The sequence below is a fragment of the Gymnoscopelus braueri genome, assembly GCF_963280865.1.
Source record: "Gymnoscopelus braueri genome assembly, chromosome: 10".
NCBI lineage: Eukaryota > Metazoa > Chordata > Actinopteri > Myctophiformes > Myctophidae > Gymnoscopelus > Gymnoscopelus braueri.
The window spans coordinates 6,748,925-6,774,089 of record NC_137611.1 but is presented as its reverse complement, the minus strand read 5'-3'; positions in this window follow the sequence as shown (position 1 = coordinate 6,774,089).

Below are 25,165 nucleotides of genomic sequence, written 5' to 3'. Positions count from 1 at the left end.
AGACGATCGTTGAAGGTGCGATTGAGAAGACCACCATGGGGATCTTCAGCCTAAAAAACACCGCCAGTGAGGACGATGTCAGAATTGTCCTGGAGGGGGTCACAGTCATTCAAGATTTGGAGACTGTGGCTTTTGCAGCCGCCATGTTGTTGGGACTGATTTACTCTCTGAACCTGAGTTACCCAAAAAAGCTCAGCTGCACATTTGAGGTACTGCAGAAGATCATTATGGAGTTGGATGGTGGGGTCCTCTCCCACAAAGCACAAAGCTTGAAGACCAAGCTACACCAGTGTGAGTGATGCTCACTGGTGGGGGGTGAAGGGAAGGGGGGGTACTCACACATTCTACCAGTCTTTGAAGAAGACTGTGTCAAAGAATCTCAGACTCTTGTTTGCCTCTTTAATATCTTAAAGTTGACCAAAACATGTCATGTTTTATACTAATAATGGCCAAAGTTTAACATAATAGTTAGTATAAATAGTGTTAGTTAAAGTGGTTCAAATCTAAAATGGCACTTTCCGGTTTTAATGGGTTTGATGTTTTTATGTGCCTTATGTCCGTTCTCACTCACGGCCCAAATAAGTATAGAAATGTATAAATATTCTAACCACTGTTCACATTAGAAAATACCATGCATCTTGTTCCATATGTTTGGACTGAATTAGTCCTGGACTTTGAAGAAATGCATTTTAAGAATTTTGCCTCTGTTTGAATACAAGAGAACCTCTCTCAAACTGTGAATCTCTCTCTGAATGTGACTAATGGGGAAGACAAAAAAAAAAATCTAAAATTAGCTAAAATGTATTAAAAAAAGAATGTTAACATGTTTATATTGTTGTTTGTTGAAAATGTTCATTTGATGCAGTGTTTTACATTACACAATGCACTTTACTGTATTCCCCTGCATTTGAAATAAAATTTATTTGCACTATTTGAATTGTGTTGGACTAATATGATCATATCATGTATCTAGAATAATGAACATGACTGAATAAGGTTGCCAGAACATGATTATAACATTTATAAATCAATGGAATTAAGTTAAAATAACATGACTGAATCATGTTGCCAGAACGTGATTTAAACATTTATAAATCAATGGAATGATGTTAAAATAACATGACTGAATCATGTTGCCAGAACATGACTGAATCATGTTGCCAGAACATGAATGAATCATGTTGCCAGAACGTGATTGAAACATTTATAAATCAATGGAATGATGTTAAAATAACATGACTGAATCATGTTGCCAGAACGTGATTGAAACATGTATGAATAACTTTGTTCAATTACATTAGGTGAAGTTAATATTGATGTGTTTAATCTAGACAACTGGATTGAGTGCTGCCAATGCAAACGATTAGTGTGCAACCAATGTCCACTATTCAATCACATAGATCCAACGACTTATTTTTTTCAGTGTAGGGGGTCCTCAGAGTTACTAAAGGGGGGCCACCAAATCTTTGAGTGATAGGATTTCTTTTTTACATTAACACCTTCAACCTTAGAATCCCTATCCTGAGGGGAAATAGTCGAAAATAGCAGATCTACAAGCTCACAACGCCTCGCAGCGCGAGGCGTTGTGAGCTTGTAGATCGGCTATTTTCGGCAAAGAGGTTTGGTGTAGAAGGAAAAAAGAGCAGATCAAGTACAGAGCCAACGATTGAAGTATTGACTTGAGGGTTTAAGTGAAATAAACAAAAAACATTAGTTCACACAACACTGTTGAAGTCTATGAAAAGGTTTAATCTGCAACACACTTTTATACAATATGTAGAGGGGGTCCCTGCTTCATCTCTCTCTCAGCTAGGGGGTCCTTGGCCTGAAAAGGTTGAAGACCCCTGATATAGAGTCCTATCCACAAATCCACCATTTAACTTCCACAATCCACATGATCCAAACCATTGGTGTTGTGTTTGTGCCGCATTCTGTGTATTTGACATGATGATGATGCAAAGGTTTTGAAAGTTTAACTGCTTTTTCACCTATAGTTTTAATTTGACCCTAATCTAGCCTAGTTGGGTCCCATGTAATTGTTTGGTTGCCTATGCTGTTTTTATGCCATGCTTTTAAACCCTGAAGCACTTTCAGATTTACAATAATGTAAAGTGCATTATAAATAAAATGCATTATTATTATTATTATTAGTTGTTTTTGTGTTGTCATTATAAAATGATAATTTTGAACAGTGACCCAGAAGTATATATAGTATAAAACAGGTTAAAATAGTCATAATAAATCCCTGTTTTCCTCTACACCAAATCTTTCACCAAATTAGCTGGGATCCCCCTGAAACGCCCTAAACTAAAGGACCCCTAGTCTTTTATTGTTTTTAAATTAGAGTCAAATCTGCAGACAGGGATTTATATCTATCTGGAGACTCTTAGGTTGTTGAGACGATACTGCCTAATATAATAACATTTTACATATCCTCTCCTGTCTTTTCAGGATGTGGCTGATCAAGGCCCTTTGCACTGCACACAGAGTGGGGGAGTGTTTACTAATGAATGACATTGTTTCATTCATAAATGCTGAGTTTCTTCAACTACCAAATCACATGAGATGCACCAAACAGATATCAGTATATCAATCATGGTGTCTCTAGTTAGTTCTTAATTTGCCACATTGTAGATCAGTGGATCTCAATGTAGGGTTTGGGGACCTCCAGAGGTCATTGAATTTGATCACAATTTCACTGTGATCTCCATACCTTCAGTACATAGACAGTAAATGTATTATGGACCGACAATTTGACTGAATCATTCCTAATAACATAAATATCCTTAGATTTGGGTTCCAGAGATAAACATCTTGTCAAATGGAGGTTTGTGGTCTAATGCAAATCTAATGTGGGGTCCTTGAAATTAGAGAGTTTGAGAATCACATGTAGATCAACGACAACCAAGTCTAGATTGGGGGATACTTGGAGACAATGACACACCTAAAGTGTGTGTAGATTATCTGTGCTGTGCCAAGTGGGCCGGCCGGCACATTTGAAATGCAAATAAGACAACAATAACGTGTGTGTGTGTGTGTGTGTGTGTGTGTGTGTGTGTGTGTGTGTGTGTGTGTGTGTGTGTGTGTCTTTTGTCTTGGAGTGGAGAAAAACCTCCTCCCACCTCCTCCAGTTAACTGCAGTCAGGGACCATTTCAATGTAAAAGGCTCATAACAAAAGACACCTAGATGATGATGGGCCATCATCAGAGATATTTACATAGAGACAAGTTGACAATGTCTTCATCAACATGCTGACTGTTCTTCGCCAAAGAAAGCAAACCTCAAGATGTTAACAGTTTATTTCCAAAGTGATCAAATTATTTTGGTCAATAAAATGGTTAGTTTAGATGATGAAAAATTTTAGTCTACTGGTATGTGAATAAAATAAAGTGATGATCTGTGTTGTTAATGTGGCAGGATGGGCGTTGGTTCCCACGCTACCCACGGCCCATCCTCTGCCCACTCTATATTCCTGTATAATCATTGCTATAGGCCAGTGGTTCTCAACCCGTGGGTCTAATTTTTGGGATGAAGTCACAATTTAAGGACTATTAAGACCTTGCAATGTGAGGCGTTGTGAGCATGTAGATCTGCTGTTTTCACAATATGTATTAATTATAACACAAGGTTCAGAACCACTGCTATAAACGACTGGGGTCTCTCCAGCTCTTTAGTAAAAAGTAAATAAACAAGTGTATTTTGTGAAAATAATTTGACAAAATTGGAACTACGTATGACACAAGCTGAGGAATTATATTTGTGGGGTTCCCTCTGCTGATGGGGCTTAATTTGTAACCAACCTGAAAATGTACAGTTTATTAAAGACCTGGAGAGACAGGGAGACCACGCTGTTACTGAACAAACACTCTATAGCAACTGCCCCATTCTAAAGACCAGACCGCACCAATGCAACTAGTCGCAACTCCTTGCAACAAGACAGTTTTAAGGCCAGTCCACACCAATGCAACTCTTTGCAACTGCCATTGGGGATAATGGTTGCAAGGAGTTGCAAGGAGTAACATTGGTGTGGACTGGCCTTGAGACAAACGTGACGAAAATAGCCGATCTACAATGCCCACAATGCGTCACATTGCGACTTGTAGATGGGCTATTTTCAGTAAAGAGATTTGGATCTAAAAAAGGAGCAGACCTTTACTGCTTAATATCATTTTGACACCTCATCTACGTTTTATATATACTTTATTTGAAATTATTCAGGGTTTATAATAAATCGGCATTTAGATGACATGGTTATAAGCAATTGCATACAAAAATATAGCAAAAATACTTCCAATACAAAGATGGCATCAACCATGGCTTCAGCATTTTTGGTCTGGAGTCAATTGTTTTTTGTCTTTTTAGTTCAGTTTTATATTTGTTTAAAGACCACCTCTCTAGAAATTGACTCCTGATGTATGACCATGGCACATGGAGTGGTCCATAGTTGGCTGACCACAGTGCACACAACAGGCCAATGGAACTCCTGATCCATGGCAGACATGTTTTCTTAAAAAAAAACATACATTGTTCAATAGATTCGTCCTCATTACAGTTCTCAATAGGTCTTTTAACAGTTTTCAAAAAGCAGCTCCTCACTGAGACCAGCCACATGACATACCTCTTTTTCAGAAATGTTTTACTCCAAATATTTTTATACACACCTGCTATTGAGAGTCATCTCGACATTTGTAGGGGAAAAGGCCACCATACGTATCTTCACACAGATTAACATAAATATTTGTACTGGACATTTCAGACCAATATTTAAACGTGCAAATGTGCTTACTAACTCACCATACATAATATTAAAATAAGGCACAGAGCTCCTTCCACAACCCTTCTGTTTGTTCTAAGTCAAGGCCTCACCTATCCACAAAGCTCTTCTTTATAAACCGGATGCTACATTTTTACCAAGCCCTCCATCCTTTAATTTTTAATACATTTGTAGCCTCCCTAGTAATAGTTCCCCATATAAAGTTAACTAATATTTTAGTTCTGTATCTGTCTGTCAATCAGTATGCAGATTTTTAACATCTGTGCAACATGTTGCTATGGGTATTGAAATGAAAGTAAAGACATTGTTGGTTGTTCAAGAATTAAACTCATTCACATGCTATGTAAAAGAAGAACATAATCACTGGAACAATGTCATTCATTAGTAAACACTCCCACTCTGTGTGCAGTGCTGACAAAACCCAGAATTCAGCACATTTTCTAAAACAAAAAAGGGTGGCATGACAGCGTATCATTGTAATGTCCACCAAACACACTTGTTTTCACAGCGAAGTAACATTTTGTTATCTAAACGGACAATTCCACAGAGGAACTTGATCAATAGCTAAACCTCAAAATTCACTTTGGCCTCATCACAAAGAAGTGAGTGAGTTTGCTTTCTTTGGTGAAAGAAAAACAGTCAACATGTTGATGAAACAAAAGACATTGGAACTTGCATCTATGTAAATGTTTCTCTGATGATTACACTGTCTTTTGTTATGAGCCTTTCACATTGAAATGGACCCTGACTGCAGTGAACTGGAAGAATGTGAGGAGGTGGGAGGTGTTTCTCCTCTTCAAGATAAATGGTGGTGTTTTCACTCCAAATCTCCACTCTGTCCTCCTGCTCAGACTCCAGGACACACCACAGTTAAACTCTCAGGACTCACAGTGAGGGAGGACAGACTGTCTTTCCACAGCTCTATCTTCACTTACTCACCTCTTCCACCAGGGGGCTAAAGGCCATAAAGGAGGTAAAAAAGTGTCAAATGGAGTCTGTACGGCTGAGGATAAATGAACACATGACGTCGGTGGGAGAGGAGATATTGTGTGTTTTGGACAAACAACAGCGTGGTGCTGATGTTTGTAGTGTGAAGCTTGTCAGAGTGTTTGTGTTGGAGCGCCTCAGTGCGGCTGCAGAGTTCATGTGCAACCTCTTCCATAGAGAGATAGAGACACTAGAAACTCTGCTGGAGAAACAAAACAAACTGCTGGACATTGATTTTGATATGGACATCGATCTACACACTGCAGGTATGTCTGTTGCACACACAGCATCAAACTACACACTGCAGGTAGTCTGTTACACACGCACAACATTAAACTACACATTGCAGATAGCCTATGTCTGTTGCACACACAACATCAAACTACACACTGCAGGTTGTCTGTCACACACACACACACACACACACACACACATACACACACACACACACACAATTAAACTACACACTGCAGGTATGTCTCTTGCACACACACACAGCCGCAATCAACTCTTTGATCCTATTTTTTATATCTGGCCTGTAGAGTTTTAATACCAACCCTTGACAGCCCATACATCCAAACAGAAAAGTCCTATCTGATTGTATTAAACACGTTTAAACTCACCAACATATTGTAGCTGTAAAGAAATCTTGAATGATCCTCTCACTATCTGCAAAGTTTGTGTTTCATAAAAATCCGCCATAGACATGTTATGAGCTTTTCTGTCAATACATTCAGTACGTGATTTCCATTTGGTAACTCTAGATGGAGCCACACCGTTCCCATGTGAATCCTGAGATTCACATCCTGATTCTCACTGTTCTATTATAGCAGCTGTTCATTTTGTTAACATATCGTTGCTGTCGGGCAGAAACCTTGTATCTCCATATGTTAACCTTTGAAGTGATTTTTTCTCGTAAATTATTGTCCACCTGGTTTCCACCTGACAGCAACAATATTATACCTACTTGTGTCATCTATTTTAGGATCATACATCTGTTATCAAACTGATTGGCTGTTTCTAATATGCAATACAAATACTGCTCGCTGAGGTTCTTTCATTTTGAGATTAGATTCATAATTGTTTAAAAAAATCCTTATTTATTTTTCAAAGTCCTTATTATTGAAGTCCTTATTTATGTCACAAAGTCCGTATTATTACAGTCCTTATTCACATCACATCAAAGTCCATATTATTAAAGTGTGTGCTGTATTACTTCATTCCAGATCAGTGTGTGGAGTCCAGTCTGCAGGTGAAGATCAGTTCTCCAGCCAGGACTGTTTCGATCAAACAGGAACCTGAAGACCACATTAAACAGGAACCTGAAGACCACCTGGATCTCAGTAAGTTTCAAGCACACTCTTTATTTATTTTATTGGTGAAAGTAGGCCGGTACTGAGGGTGTAAAGTTGAACCGATATGAATTGGTTATCGATTTTAGCATTAGCGATGTGACTACATTGATGCACGGACCGCTGCATCAATCTAAATGTACCATGAATCAGACGATGGTTCAGTTGTGGGCAAAGAGTAATCTGTTGATACTTATTCCAGCCACAACTCTGCACTGGGGTAGTGCAGTGGATGTACAAGATTCAAACATTTTATAGAGTCTCATTGTATCTTTTTCGTAGACTTCCTGCATGTCCCTGTGTGTAAAGAGGAGGTTTGCCCTGAAGAGGAGAGGAGCCCCAGTCTGCTCCAGGAGGAACCACAACCTCCACAGATTAAAGAGGAACAAGAGGAGCTACTTCAAAGACCAGAAGAGGCTGGTGGGTCAACGTTGACATTACTAGCTGTGAAAAGTGAAGATGATGATGAAAACAGAGAGACAGAGCCTGTAGCCAGCACCTCAACTGAACACATGAAAACACAAACTGATGTAGAGGACTGTGGAACATCACAACCAACTAGTGATGACCAGCTCCTCTCTTCACATTGTTCTGAATCAGACACTGAAGACAGTGATGACTGGGAGGAGACTAGGGCAGATCAGTCAGCTTTAAACACACTGAAATCACACAAGACACAACATGTGGGAGGACAGCGAAAGCTGTCCCAAGACCTGAAATCACAGAAACAAACTCATACAGGCATAAAGCAAATTTCTTGTACAGTATGTAGTAAAGGCTGTGTTAGCAAAAGTCATCTTAAAACACACATGATGACTCATACAGGCGAAAAGCCCTTTTCTTGTACAGTTTGTGGTAAAGGCTGTGTTTACACGGGTAATCTAAAAACACACATGAGGACTCATACAGGTGAAAAGCCATTTTCTTGTACAGTTTGTGGTAAAGGCTTTAATCAACAGTGTAATCTAAAAACACACATTAGGACTCATACAGGTGAAAAGCCCTGTACCTGTACAGTTTGTGGTAAAGGCTGTGTTAGCACAAGTCATCTTAAAAAACACATGATGACTCACACAGGTGAAAAGCCCTATACCTGTACAGTTTGTGGTAAAAGCTTTGCTAGCACAAGTAATCTAAAAACACACGTGAGGACTCATACAGGTGAAAAGCCCTGTACCTGTACAGTTTGTGGTAAAAGCTTTGCTAGCACAAGTAATCTAAAAACACACGTGAGGACTCATACAGGTGAAAAGCCCTGTACCTGTACAGTTTGTGGTAAAGGCTGTCTTAGCCCAAGTCATCTTAAAATACACATGAGGACTCATACAGGTGAAAAGCCCTATACCTGTACAGTTTGTGGTAAAAGCTTTAATCAACAGGGTCATCTAAAAACACACATGAGGACTCATAGGTGAAAAGCCCTATACCTGTACAGTTTGTGGTAAAAGCTTTGCTAGCACAAGTAATCTAAACAAACACATGAGGACTCATACAGGGGGGAGCCTTTAGTTGAAGTTAGTCACACACAGACACACATATGATCATTCAGTCTAATCCAGGATGTCAATGACAAGGATACTAAAGCAGAGGAATCTCATAATCTGACAATATCAACACGACTGAATAAACATTATTTGTTTGTGTATATAGATGTTTGATTTATCTTGTGTATGGATCTTATTTTCCATTTAACATGATGTAATTTCAATTGCTTGTTTTTTATAATCTTGTATTATTCCCTCCAGCCTATAGGTTATTGGTAGAACAACATGAGCACCACTGTCTGTCCACATTTGTCGGGATTAAAACGAGTCTTGTTCATTATTATTTTCATTGATATGCATGCATAATGGTGCAGTAAAGTGCTGACAAGCTGCTGGTTTTGTGTAGCTGTTCACTGTGTGTTGACACGTGTGTTGTTTGTATTGTTAAATTATTATAGTACATATTTTGTAGATGTCTGAGACAGCTGACAGTTGACTTAGTTTACTTTTACGGAATTGTTTTTACAGATTACTTATTTACATTTACTCAGTTTTTTTTAACCCAAAGAAACACTTTAATACCTGGGAAAATAAATGTTGATAATGTTTTTGGTTGTTTGATTTAATAAAGGTTTCACCACTGTATGTCCTCTATGTGTGCTTTATCATTACAGCAATGTTAGCCTTTATACCTTGTATACTTGTATTACTACAGGGTACATGAGTAAGTATTCATTTTACAGTCTGCATACATTGTATTATTATTATTATTATTATTATTTTATGCTATGTGGAAAGAAGTCCCCAGGATTTTTTTTGTGCTATGCTTTTAGCCTTAATGTCTTACAGTAGGTGGCCAGTGACTTCGACCAGTTTCTCTTTCAAAACCTTTGCATCATGCATGTCACACAAACAGAATGCGATGCGTTTCTTTTGTTGATATAACAAGTTTGTTCATATAGAGCAGGGGTCTTCAACAGGGGGTCCGGGACCCCTAGGGGGTCCTCAGAGTTACTAAAGGGGGGCCACCAAATCTTTGAGTGATAGGATTTATTTTTTACATTAACACCTTCAACATTAGAATCCCTATTCTGAGGGGAAATAGACGAAAATAGCAGATCTACGAGCTCACAACGCCTCGCAGCGCGAGGCGTTGTGATCTTGTAGATCTGCTATTTTCGGCAAAGAGGTTTGGTGTAGACGGAAAAAAGAGCAGATCAAGTACAGAGCCAACGATTGAAGTATTGACTTGAGGGTTTAAGTGAAATAAACAAAAAACATTAGTTCACACAACACTGTTGAAATCTATGAAAAGGTTTAATCTGCAACACACTTTTATACAATATGTAGAGGGGGTCCCTGCTTCATCTCTCTCTCAGCTAGGGGGTCCTTGGCCTGAAAAGGTTGAAGACCCCTGATATAGAGTCCTATCCACAAATCCACCATTTAACTTCCACAATCCACATGATCCAAACCATTGGTGTTGTGTTTGTCCCGCATTCTGTGTGTGTGACATGCATGATGATGCAAAGGTTTTGAAAGTGAAACTGATTTTTTCACCTATAGTTTTAATTTGACCATAATCTAGCCTAGTTGGGTCCCATGTAATTGTTTGGTTGCCTATGCTGTTTTTATGCCATGCTTTTAAACCCTGAAGCACTTTCAGATTTACAATAATGTAAAGTGCGTTATAAATGAAATGCATTATTATTATTATTATTAGTTGTCATTATAAAATGATAATTTTGAACAGTGACCCAGAAGTATATATAGTATAAAACAGGTAAAAAATAGTCATAATGTCTATGCTATATGAACCACTATGTTGACTGGGGTCCCCCCTCCCTGTTTTCCTCTACACCAAATCTTTCACCAAATTAGCTGGGATCCCCCTGAAACGCCCTAAACTAAAGGACCCCTAGTCTTTTATTGTTTTTAAATTAGAGTCAAATCTGCAGACAGGGATTTATATTTATCTGGAGACTCTTAGGTTGTTGAGACAATACTGCCTAATATAATAACATTTTACATATCCTCTCCTGTCTTTTCAGGATGTGGCTGATCAAGGCCCTTTGCACTGCACACAGAGTGGGGGAGTGTTTACTAATGAATGACATTGTTTCATTCATAAATGCTGAGTTTCTTCAACTACCAAACCAACCCGATCTCCAGAGATTACCGTAACATTGCACGGAACGAGTGCACTTCATTCCGTGGATAGCCGCCTCGGAACTCCCGAATTGCGTGCATATGGTACGGCGCTGCCTTTGTGACAAAACCATTCCTTTAATGTCTTACAGTAGGTGGCCAGTGACTTTGACCAGTTTCTCTTTCAAAACCTTTGCATCATGCATGTCACACAAACAGAATGCGATGCATTTTGTTGACATAACAAGTTTGTTCATATAGAGCAGGGGTCTTCAACAGGGGGTCCGGGACCCCTAGGGGGTCCTCAGAGTTACTAAAGGGGGGCCACCAAATCTTTGAGTGATAGGATTTCTTTTTTACATTAACACCTTCAACCTTAGAATCCCTATTCTGAGGGGAAATAGCCGAAAATAGCAGATCTACAAGCTCACAACGCCTCGCTTGTAGATCGGCTATTTTCGGCAAAGAGGTTTGGTGTAGAAGGAAAAAAGAGCAGATCAAGTACAGAGCCAACGATTGAAGTATTGACTTGAGGGTTTAAGTGAAATAAACAAAAAACATTAGTTCACACAACACTGTTGAAATCTATGAAAAGGTTTAATCTGCAACACACTTTTATACAATATGTAGAGGGGGTCCCTGCTTCATCTCTCTCTCAGCTAGGGGGTCCTTGGCCTGAAAAGGTTGAAGACCCCTGATATAGAGTCCTATCCACAAATCCACCATTTAACTTCCACAATCCACATGATCCAAACCATTGGTGTTGTGTTTGTGCCGCATTCTGTGTGTGTGACATGATGATGATGCAAAGGTTTTGAGAGTGAAACTGCTTTTTCACCTATAGTTTTAATTTGACCCTAATCTAGCCTAGTTGGGTCCCATGTAATTGTTTGGTTGCCTATGCTGTTTTTATGCCATGCTTTTAAACCCTGAAGCACTTTCAGATTTACAATAATGTAAAGTGCGTTATAAATAAAATGCATTATTATTATTATTATTAGTTGTCATTATAAAATGATAATTTTGAACAGTGACCCAGAAGTATATATAGTATAAAACAGGTAAAATTGTCATAATGTCTATGCTATATGAACCACTATGTTGACTGGGGTCCCCCCTCCCTGTTTTCCTCTACACCAAATATTTCACCAAATTAGCTGGGATCCCCCTGAAACGCCCTAAACTAAAGGACCCCTAGTCTTTTATTGTTTTTAAATTAGAGTCAAATCTGCAGACAGGGATTTATATTTATCTGGAGACTCTTAGGTTGTTGAGACAATACTGCCTAATATAATAACATTTTACATATCCTCTCCTGTCTTTTCAGGATGTGGCTGATCAAGGCCCTTTGCACTGCACACAGAGTGGGGGAGTGTTTACTAATGAATGACATTGTTTCATTCATAAATGCTGAGTTTCTTCAACTACCAAACCAACCCAAAGATGCACCAAACAGATATCAGTATATCAATCATGGTGTCTCTAGTTAGTTCTTAATTTGCCATATTGTAGATCAGTGGATCTCAATGTAGGGTTTGGGGACCTCCAGAGGTCATTGAATTTGATCACAATTTCACTGTGATCTCCATACCTTCAGTACATAGACAGTAAATGTATTATGGACCGACAATTTGACTGAATCATTCCTAATAACATAAATATCTTAGATTTGGGTTCCAGAGATAAACATCTTGTCAAATGGAGGTTTGTGGTCTAATGCAAATCTAATGTGGGGTCCTTGAAATTAGAGAGTTTGAGAATCACATGTTGATCAACGACAACCAAGTCTAGATTGGGGGATACTTGGAGACAATGACACACCTAAAGTGTGTGTAGATTATCCGTGCTGTGCCAAGTGGGCCGGCCGGCACATTTGAAATGCAAATAAGACAACAATAAGGTGTGTGTGTGTGTGTGTGTGTGTGTGTGTGTGTGTGTGTGTGTGTGTGTGTGTCTTTTGTCTTGGAGTGGAGAAAAACCTCCTCCCACCTCCTCCAGTTAACTGCAGTCAGGGACCATTTCAATGTAAAAGGCTCATAACAAAAGACACCTAGATGATGATGGGCCATCATCAGAGATATTGACATAGAGACAAGTTGACAAGGTCTTCATCAACATGCTGACTGTTCTTTGCCAAAGAAAGCAAACCTCAAGATGTTAACAGTTTATTTCTTCTAGTTTTTTTCCGAAAGTGATCAAATTATTTTGGTCAATAAAATGGTCAGTTTAGATGATGAAAAAGGTTAGTCTACTGGTATGTGAATAAAATAAAGTGATGATCTGTGTTGTTAATGTGGCAGGATGGGCGTTGGTTCCCACGCTACCCACGGCCCATCCTCTGCCCACTCAATATTCCTGTATAATCATTGCTATAGGCCAGTGGTTCTCAACCTGTGGATCTAATTTTTGGGATGAAGTCACAATTGAAGGACTATTAAGACCTCGCAATGTGAGGCGTTGTGAGCATGTAGATCTGCTGTTTTCACAATATGTATTAATTATAACACAAGGTTCAGAACCACTGCTATAGATGACTGGGGTCTCTCCAGCTCTTCAGTAAAAAGTGAATAAACAAGTGTATTTGGTGAAAATAATTTGACAAAACTTAATTTGACAAATTTGACTTAATTTGTAACCAACCTGAAAATGAACAGTTTATTAAAGACCTGGAGAGACAGGGAGACCACTGTTACTGAACAAAAACTCTAAAGCAACATTCTAAAGACCAGACCGCACCAATGCAACTACATTGCAGTCATTTAGCAGACGCTTTTATCCAAAGCGACTTACAATAAGTGCATTCAACATAGGTAGGGAACAAAAACTACTAATCACCAGAAGTCTTAAGTGCATTTTCTGCAAAAACAAGCAACCAAGAGTATACCTAGCGCTAAGGTAAAAGTGCAATATATCAGCTACCTATTTCCTTAAACAGATGAGAGAAAATAGCTAAATCAAATGAGCAGGAGCTAAAACAAATAATTGTATCGACTAAACAAGATCCAATAAAACAATACAACAATAAAACAAGCGTTTGTGCAACTAGTTAACAACAAGTAGGCCAGGCAAAGAGGCAAAGAGGAACTAGTCGCAACTCCTTGCAACAAGACAGTTTTAAGAACAGTCCACACCAATGCAACTCTTTGCAACTGGGGATAATGGTTGCAAGGAGTTGCAAGGAGTAACATTGGTGACGAAAATAACCGATCTACAATGCTCACAATGCGTCACATTGCGACTTGTAGATGGGCTATTTTCAGTAAAGAGATTTGATGCTGAGCTCAAAAAGGAGCAGACCTTACTGCTTAATATCATTTCAACACCTCATTTACATTTTATATATACTTTATTTGAAATTATTCAGGGTTTATAATGAATCGGCATTTAGATGACAAGGTTATAAGCAATTGCATACAAAAATATAGCAAAAAGACTTTCAATACAAAGATGGCATCAACCATGGCTTCAGCATTTTTGGTCTGGAGTCAATAGTTTTTTGTCTTTTTAGTTCAGTTTTATATTTGTTTAAAGACCACCTCTCCAGAGATTGACTCCTGATGTATGACCATGGCACATGGAGTGGTCCATAGTTGGCTGACCACAGTGCACACAACAGGCCAATGGAACTCCTGATCCATGGCATACATGTTTTCTTCAAAAAAAACATACATTGTTCAATAGATTCGTCCTCATTACAGTTCTCAATAGGTCTTTTAACAGTTTTCAAAAAGCAGCTCCTCACTGAGACCAGCCACATGACATACCTCTTTTTCAGAAATGTTTTTACTCCAAATATTTTTATACACACCTGCTTTTGAGAGTCATCTAGACATTTGTAGGGGAAAAGGCCACCATACGCATCTTCACACAGATTAACATAAATATTTGTACTGGACATTTCAGACCAATATTTAAACGTGCAAATGTGCTTACTAACTCACCATACATAATATTAAAATTAGGCACAGAGCTCCTTGCACAACCCTTCTGATTGTTCCAACTCAAGGCCTCACCTATCCACAAAGCTCTTCTTTATAAACCGGATGCTACATTTTTACCAAGCCCTCCATCCTTTAATTTTTAATACATTTGTAACCTCCCTAGTAATAGTTCCCCATATAAAGTTAACTAATATTTTAGTTCTGTATCTATCTATCTGTATGTCAATCAGTATGCAGATGTTTAACATCTGCGCAACATGTTGCTCTGGGTATTGAAATGAAAGTAAAGACATTGTTGGTAGTTCAAGAATTAAACTCATTCACATGCTATGTAAAAGAAGAACAAAATCACTGGAATAATGTCATTCATTAGTAAACACTCCCACTCAAAACCCAGAATTCAGCACATTTTCTAAAACAAAAAAGGTTGGCATGACAGCGTATCATTGTAATGTCCACCAAACACACTTGTTTTCAAAGCGAAGTAACATTTTGTTATCTAAACGGACAATTCCACAGAAGAACTTGATCAATAGCTGAAACTCAAAATTCACTTTTGCCTCATCACAAATAAGTGAGTGAAATCTGTCGAAACAAAAGACATTGGAACTTGCATCTATGTAAATGTTTCTCTGACGATGACCCATCATTACACTGTCTTTTGTTACGAGCCTTTCACATTTAAATGGACCCTGACTGCAGTGAACTGGAAGAATGTGAGGAGGTGGGAGGTTTTTCTCCTCTTCAAGATAAATGGTGGTGTTTTCACTCCAAATCTCCACTCTATCCTCCTGCTCAGACTCCAGGACACACCACAGTTAAACTCTCAGGACTCACAGTGAGGGAGGACAGACTGTCTTTCCACAGCTCTATCTTCACTTACACACCTCTTCCACCAGGGGGCTAAAGGCCATAAAGGAGGTAAAAACGTGTCAAATGGAGTCTGTACGGCTGAAGATAAATGAACACATGACGTCGGTGGGAGAGGAGATATTGTGTGTTTTGGACAAACAGAAGTGTGGTGCTGATGTTTGTTGTGTGAAGCTTGTCAGAGTGTTTGTGTTGGAGCGCCTCAGTGCGGCTGCAGAGTTCATGTGCAACCTCTTCCAGAGAGAGATAGAGACACTAGAAACTCTGCTGGAGAAACAAAACAAACTGCTGGACATTGATTTTGATATGGACATCGATCTACACATTGCAGGTATGTCTGTTGCACACACAACATCAAACTACACACTGCAGGTAGTCTGTTACACACGCACAACATTAAACTACACATTGCAGGTATGTCTGTTGCACACACAACATCAAACTACACGCTGCAGGTTGTCTGTTACACACACACACACACACACACACACACACACACACACACACACACACACACACCATTAAACTACACACTGCAGGTATGTCTCTTGCACACACAACATCAAACTACACACTGCAGGTATGTCTGTTACACACACACAGCCACAAGCAACTCTTAGATCCTATTTTTTATATCTGGACTCTAGAGTTTTAATATCAACCCTTGACAGCCCATACATCCAAACAGAAAAGTCCTATCTGATTGTATTAAACACATTTAAACTCACCAACATTGTAGCTGTAAAGAAATCTTGAATGATCCTCTTACTATCTGCAAAGTTTGTGTTTCATAAAAATCCGCCATAGACATGTTATGAGCTTTTCTGTCAATACATTCAGTACGTGATTTCCATTTGGTAACTCTAGATGGAGCCGCACCGTTCCCATGTGAGCAGTGTTCAGTCAGCAAATATAACGGAGCAAATATAAGACTTCCGGTGGACGATCTCTTCAGAATAAGAGTACCCTCTAGAGTAAAAAGAAACCATTGAAAACCATTGAAAAACGGTTCATTTGCACATTAAAACTATAAATTAAGCATTTAAACGAAGCTATATATCACATATTATGTTTCTGTGTAACAAAAACGGATTTAAAACATTAATTATTTATCTAAATTGATAGATGCTGTTCAAAGGAGTGCATAGCCTATACAAATTGGACACTGGACAGGAGACGGTGCTTAGTGCCGGAACTTCTGAGGTACGCACGCGTTCGGGGAGACCCCCTCTACACAGCCACACTCTCCGCTAAGCGGCACTAAGGTGTAAAAAAAAGTGGCGGGCCGTCCAGTGAGGTCAAGGGTCAGAAAAGGGCCCTTTTCAGTGCATAGCCTATACAAATTGGACACTGGACAGGAGACGGTGCTTAGTGCCGGAACTTCTGAGGTACGCACGCGTTCGGGGAGACCCCCTCTACACAGCCACACTCTCCGCTAAGCGGCACTAAGGTGTAAAAAAAAGTGGCGGGCCGTCCAGTGAGGTCAAGGGTCAGAAAAGGGCCCTTTTCAGTGCATAGCCTATACAAATTGGACACTGGACAGGAGACGGTGCTTAGTGCCGGAACTTCTGAGGTACGCACGCGTTCGGGGAGACCCCCTCTACACAGCCACACTCTCCGCTAAGCGGCACTAAGGTGTAAAAAAAAGTGGCGGGCCGTCCAGTGAGGTCAAGGGTCAGAAAAGGGCCCTTTTCAGTGCATAGCCTATACAAATTGGACACTGGACAGGAGACGGTGCTTAGTGCCGGAACTTCTGAGGTACGCACGCGTTCGGGGAGACCCCCTCTACACAGCCACACTCTCCGCTAAGCGGCACTAAGGTGTAAAAAAAAGTGGCGGGCCGTCCAGTGAGGTCAAGGGTCAGAAAAGGGCCCTTTTCAGTGCATAGCCTATACAAATTGGACACTGGACAGGAGACGGTGCTTAGTGCCGGAACTTCTGAGGTACGCACGCGTTCGGGGAGACCCCCTCTACACAGCCACACTCTCCGCTAAGCGGCACTAAGGTGTAAAAAAAAGTGGCGGGCCGTCCAGTGAGGTCAAGGGTCAGAAAAGGGCCCTTTTCAGTGCATAGCCTATACAAATTGGACACTGGACAGGAGACGGTGCTTAGTGCCGGAACTTCTGAGGTACGCACGCGTTCGGGGAGACCCCCTCTACACAGCCACACTCTCCGCTAAGCGGCACTAAGGTGTAAAAAAAAGTGGCGGGCCGTCCAGTGAGGTCAAGGGTCAGAAAAGGGCCCTTTTCAGTGCATAGCCTATACAAATTGGACACTGGACAGGAGACGGTGCTTAGTGCCGGAACTTCTGAGGTACGCACGCGTTCGGGGAGACCCCCTCTACACAGCCACACTCTCCGCTAAGCGGCACTAAGGTGTAAAAAAAAGTGGCGGGCCGTCCAGTGAGGTCAAGGGTCAGAAAAGGGCCCTTTTCAGTGCATAGCCTATACAAATTGGACACTGGACAGGAGACGGTGCTTAGTGCCGGAACTTCTGAGGTACGCACGCGTTCGGGGAGACCCCCTCTACACAGCCACACTCTCCGCTAAGCGGCACTAAGGTGTAAAAAAAAGTGGCGGGCCGTCCAGTGAGGTCAAGGGTCAGAAAAGGGCCCTTTTCAGTGCATAGCCTATACAAATTGGACACTGGACAGGAGACGGTGCTTTAAACGGTGCTTTAAATCTGAAACCTGTTTACAGTCTAATCACAGTGGTTAAACATGGGTGTATGGAAAATGTGCTAAGTGCCCATTGAATGTGGATCAAAGGCCAATTTCAATAACGACCTGTTAGGGCGTAGGCTAATTCTTATAAATACATCCATCAATGCAGTGGTGGAAAAAGTACTAAAATGTTTTACTTAAGTAAAAGTATCAATACTGCAATGTAGAAATACTCTGCAAAAGTAAAAGTCCTGAATTCTAAATGTAATTAAGTAAAAGTACTGGTATCAAAATGTAATTAAATATACAAATATTTGCTTGTAGATCGGCTATTTTCAAATTGCCAAAGTTTAAATAGGGCTGAAGTGGTCTTGTATAAATATAAAAATCTTTTGCTTGTAGATCGGCTATTTTCAAATTTCCAAAGTTTAAATAGGGCTGAAGTGGTCTTGTAATTATAATCAAAAATATACAAAGTAACAAGTAACTAGTATAATATCTGCCTCTGAAATGTAGTGGAGTAGTACTTAGTTACTTTCCACCACTGTATACGTGTATTTTTCAAAATGCATAGTACAGTAATTGATTACATGTACTTAGTTACTTTCCACCACTGTATAATGTCTTTTTCGAAATGCATGTATGTCTTTCATAAAACATTAAATGCGATGCTCTTACTTTGAAGGCAACCGGAAACCTTATATTTGCTAGCTCAGAAACCGGATGTGTTATATTTGCTACCGGAACGGAGCTTCCCATGTGAATCCTGAGATTCACATCCTGATTCTCACTGTTCTATTATAGCAGCTGTTCATTTTGTTAACATATCGTTGCTGTCGGGCAGAAACCTTGTATCTCCATATGTTAACCTTTTTAAGTGATTTTTTCTCGTAAATTATTGTCCACCTGGTTTCCACCTGACAGCAACAATATTATACCTACTTGTGTCATCTATTTTAGGATCATACATCTGTTATCAAACTGATTGGCTGTTTCTAATATGCAATAAAAAATACTGCTCGCTGAGGTTCTTACATTTTGAGATTAGATTCATAATTGTTTTTAAAAAATCCTTATTTATGTCACAAAGTCCTTATTATTGAAGTCCTTATTTATTTCACAAAGTCCTTATTATTACAGTCCTTATTCACATCACATCAAAGTCCTTATTATTAGAGTTTGTATTTGTGTCTTACCAAAGTCCTTATTATTAAAGTGTGTGCTGTATTCCTTCATTCCAGATCAGTGTGTGGAGTCCAGTCTGCAGGTGAAGATCAGTTCTCCAGCCAGGACTGTTTCTATTAAACAGGAACCTGAAGACCACCTGGATCTCAGTAAGTTTCAAGCACACTCTCTTTATTTATTTTATTGGTGAAAGTAGGCCGGTACTGGGGGTGTAAAGTTGAACCGATATGAATTGGTTATCGATTTTAGCATTAACAATGTGACTACATTGATGCACGGACCGCTGCATCAATCTAAATGTACCATGAATCAGACGATGGTTCAGTTGTGGGCAAAGAGTAATCTGTTGATACTTATTACAGCCACAACTCTGCACTGAGGTACTGCAGTGGATGTACAAGATTCAAACATTTTATAGAGTCTCATTGTATCTTTTTCGTAGACTTCCTGCATGTCCCTGTGTGTAAAGAGGAGGTTTCCCCTGAAGAGGAGAGGAGCCCCAGTCTGCTCCAGGAGAAACCACAACCTCCACAGATTAAAGAGGAACAAGAGGAGCCACTTCAAAGACCGGAAGAGGCTGGTGGGTCAACGTTGACGTTACTAGCTGTGAAAAGTGAAGATGATGATGAAAACAGAGAGACAGAGCCTGTAGCCAGCACCTCAACTGAACACATGAAAACACAAGCTGATGTAGAGGACTGTGGAACATCACAACCAACTAGTGATGACCATCTCCTCTCTTCACACTGTTCTGAATCAGACACTGAAGACAGTGATGACTGGGAGGAGACTAGGGCAGATCAGTCAGCTTTAAACACACTGAAATCACACAAGACACAACATGTGGGAGGACAGCGAAAGCTGTCCCAAGACCTGAAATCACAGAAACAAACTCATACAGGCAAAAAGCCATTTTCTTGTACAGTATGTAGTAAAGGCTTTAATCAACAGTCTAATCTAAAAACACACATGAGGACTCATACAGGTGAAAAGCCCTGTACCTGTACAGTTTGTGGTAAAGGCTGTCTTAGCACAGGTCATCTTAAAATACACATGATGACTCATACAGGTGAAAAGCCCTTTTCTTGTACAGTTTGTGGTAAGGGCTGTAATCAACAGGGTAATCTAAAAACACACATGATGACTCATACAGGTGAAAAGCCCTATACCTGTACAGTTTGTGGTAAAGGCTGTGTTAGCGCAAGTCATCTTAAAAAACACATGATGACTCATACAGGTGAAAAGCCCTTTTCTTGTACAGTTTGTGGTAAAGGCTGTATTAGCACAAGAGATCTAAAAAGACACATGAGGACTCACACAGGTGAAAAGCCCTTTTCTTGTACAGTTTGTGGTAAAGGCTTTAATCAACAGGGTCATCTAAAAACACACATGAGGACTCATACAGGTGAAATGCCCTGTACCTGTACTATTTGTGGTAAAGGCTGTGTTCACAAGGGTCATCTAAAAACACATATGATGACTCATACAGGTGAAAAGCCCTATACCTGTACAGTTTGTGGTAAAAGCTTTGCTAGCAAAAGTGATCTAAACAAACACACGAGGACTCATACAGGGGGGAAGCCTTTAGTTGAAGTTAGTCACACACAAACACACATATGATCATTCAGTCTAATCCAGGATGTCAATGATAAGGATACTAAAGCAGAAGAATCTCATAATCTGACAATATCAACACGACTGAATAAACATTATTTGTTTCTGTATATAGATGTTTATCTTGTGTATGGATCTTATTTTCCATTTAACATGATGTAATTTCAATTGCTTGTTTTTTATAATATTGTATTATTCCCTCCAGCCTATAGGTTATTGGTAGAACAACATGAGCACCACTGTCTGTCCACATTTGTCGGGATTAAAACGAGTCTTATTCATTATTATTTTCATTGATATGCATGCATAATGGTGCAGTAAAGTGCTGACAAGCTGCTGGTTTTGTGTAGCTGTTCACTGTGTGTTGACACGTGTGTTGTTTGTATTGTTAAATTATCATAGTACATATTTGGTAGATGTCTGAGACAGCTGACCGTTGACTTAGTTTACTTTTACGGAATTGTTTTTACAGATTACTTATTTACATTTACTCCGTTTTTTTTAACTCAAAGAAACACTTTAATACCTGGGGAAATAAATGTTGATAATGTTTTTGATTGTTTGATTTAATAAAGGTTTCACTACTGTATGTCCTCTTTGTGTGCTTATCATTACAGCAATGTTAGCCTTTATACCTTATATGTATACTTGTATTACTACAGGGTACATGAGTAAGTATTCATTTTACAGTCTGCTTACGTTGTATTATTATTATTATTATTACCCTTATTATTATTACCCTTATTATTATTATCATTATTATTATTATTATTATTATTATTTTATGCTATGTGGAAACAAGTCCCCAGGACTTTTTTTTGTGTTATGCTTTTAGCCTTAAAGGAGGAGTTCACCCAAAAAATTATTTATTTTCTATCAATTGGATTCTTTTTTGTTTTTGTCGCATTCCTAAGCTAATAATTTGATTCCCGTCTCCTACCGGCTAATGTATCCGGTAGGAGACACAAAGTAGATTATTTGTGTCTCCTACCGGAAATACACACAGTCATCAAATTATTGTCTTTGGAATGCCACAAAAACAAAAATAAATCCATGAAATCAAGGCTTCATGGGGTGTGTAACTCCTCCTTTAATGTCTTACAGTAGGTGGCCAGTGACTTTGACCAGTTTCTCTTTCAAAACCTTTGCATCATGCATGTCACACAAACAGAATGCGATGCGTTTTGTTGATATAACAAGTTTGTTCGTATAGAGTCACTCAAATCTTTGAGTGATAGGATTTATTTTTTACATTAACACCTTCAACCTTAGAATCCCTATTCTGAGGGGAAATAGCCGAAAATAGCAGATCTACGAGCTCACAACGGCTCGCAGTGCGAGGCGTTGTGAGCTTGTAGATCTTCTATTTTCGGCAAAGAGGTTTGGTGTAGATGGAAAAAAGAGCAGATCAATTACAGAGCCAACGATGAAGTATTGACTTGAGGGTTTAAGTGAAATAAACAAAAAACATTAGTTCACACAACACTGTTGAAATCTATGAAAAGGTTTAATCTGCAACACACTTTTATACAATATGTAGAGGGGGTCCCTGCTTCATCTCTCTCTCAGCTAGGGGGTCCTTGGCCTGAAAAGGTTGAAGACCCCTGATATAGAGTCCTATCCACAAATCCACCATTTAACTTCCACAATCCACATGATCCAAACCATTGGTGTTGTGTTTGTGCCGCATTCTGTGTGTGTGACATGCATGATGATGCAAAGGTTTTGAAAGTGAAACTGGTCAAAGTAACTGGCCACCTACTGTACGTTAATACCAAGTGCTTACATTTCTGTCTAATAAAGTATTCAATCAATCAAAACATACTATATGTTTGATCAACCGTATAGATCAATAACGCTGACAGACTGAGGTCAACGAGATCAAGGAGACTGATGTGTCAGTCAACCGCAGACAAGACAGCAACATAAATCCATGGCTTAAGAGAGGGGACTTTCTGGGAAATGTGGCTTTACTGTGTGTTGTTGTGAAACAGGTGTGTTCATTGTAAGCCACTGGATAAAAAACCTAAAACGAAAAGGAGAAAAAAAGAGCGTGTTTCAAATTGTGTTGATGTCTGCGCTCGGTGCATGACCTGCAGGATGTCAGGACACTCGCTGCTTCCACCTGCCAACACTATGTATTCACACACAGACGGACAGATATTTGACTGAGCTACTTTTACTTGTAGTGTAAAGTAAATTTGACCAGGAGTATATGTACTTTTACTCAAGTACTGGGGTCGAGTTACTTCGTCCACCACTGCTAGTAACTTAAGTGTTCAAATAAATGTAGTGTAAAAGTACAATATCTGCCTCTGAGATGTAGTGGAGTAAAGGACAAGTATTGGAAGAAGTTGGAAATACTCAAGTAAAGTACAAATACCTCAAAATTGTACAGTACTTAAGTAAATTCACTTAGTTACTTTCCACCTCTGTGCAGACGGAAAACAAATAACACACACCTCCAAGTTAATCCATTAAGACCGGGAACTAATCTGTGTCATTTTAAAGGGATTGTAGGCAACATTAAGCCTAAATTTGCTATGCCAGTGGTTCTCAACCTTTTCAGGCTGTGACCCCCCCCCAAATAATCATATCTGGTCTAAAACACCCGGAAAGGGAAGAGAGGCAGCTTAGGGTGGGCTTTGGGGGGTATTTGCAGTTTTCCAAAAACTGCATTCATTTGTCCTGCTCGACCCAAAGGTTTGAGCGAGACGAGTGAAATGTTACCTACGAATACTAATTCGCTCTGAGAAAGAGCTGGGATGTCATTAATATAGGCCTATATGTCCGAATGTTAAATGTGGGGACAAACATGGGAAAATTCTCATTCTACTACTCTCACACATCCCCAACACCAACCTCCTTCACCATGGGCGACCAGGCCTTCTGCTACACCGAGGGAATGCCCTCCCCGAAAACACCTGAGAGCACCACAGTCCACTGATGCTTTTAAAAATGATTATGAAAATGAATTTAAAATAATTGATAACACAAAAAAAAATTAACAAAGCGTTTTCTTAATTTTTTTCTGGGCCTTTGAGTTTTTGTCTTTGCCCTGCTTTTTCACCTATAGTTTTAATTTGACCCTAATCTAGCCTAGTTGGGTCCCATGTAATTGTTTGGTTGCCTATGCTGTTTTTATGCCATGCTTTTAAACCCTGAAGCACTTTCAGATTTACAATAATATAAAGTGCGTTATAAATAAAATGCATTATTATTATTATTATTATTAGTTATTTTTGTGTTGTCATTATAAAATGATAATTTTTAACAGTGACCCAGAAGTATATATAGTATAAAACAGGTTAAAATAGTCATAATTTTTATGCTATATGAACCACTATGTTGACTGGGGTCCCCCTCCCTGTTTTCCTCTACACCAAATCTTTCACCAAATTAGCTGGGATCCGCCTGAAACGCCCTAAACTAAAGGACCCCTAGTCTTTTATTGTTTTTAAATTAGAGTCAAATCTGCAGACAGGGATTTATATTTATCTGGAGACTCTGAGGTTGTTGAGGCGATACTGGCTAATATAATAACATTTGACATATCCTCTCCTGTCTTTTCAGGATGTGGCTGATCAAGGCCCTTTGCACTGCACACAGAGTGGGGGAGTGTTTACTAATGAATGACATTGTTTCATTCATAAATGCTGAGTTTCCTCAACTACCAAACACATGAGATGCACCAAACAGATATCAGTATATCAATCATGGTGTTAGTTCTTAATTTGCCACATTGTAGATCAGTGGATCTCAATGTAGGCTTTGGGGACCTCCAGAGGTCATTGAATTTTCACTGATCTCCATACCTTCAGTACATAGACAGTAAATGTATTATGGACCGACAATTTGACTGAATCATTCCTAATAACATAAATATCTTAGATTTGGGTTCCAGAGATAAACATCTCACAACACAAATGGAGAGGTGTCCCTTTTGGAACCTCAACCTCTTAGGTACTACTCACGGCCAAAGCACTGCTCCACTTCTCTCCCAACTTGCTACAAAAATCGCTCATGCAAAAGTATAGAAGTACTTCTATTTTATTTTCCACCTTCACATGTGTCTCCTTTTATAATAATCATAAAGTGCTCTATATTTCATCTCGCAATTTACTTCCGGGTGTTCCGTTTTGAACAG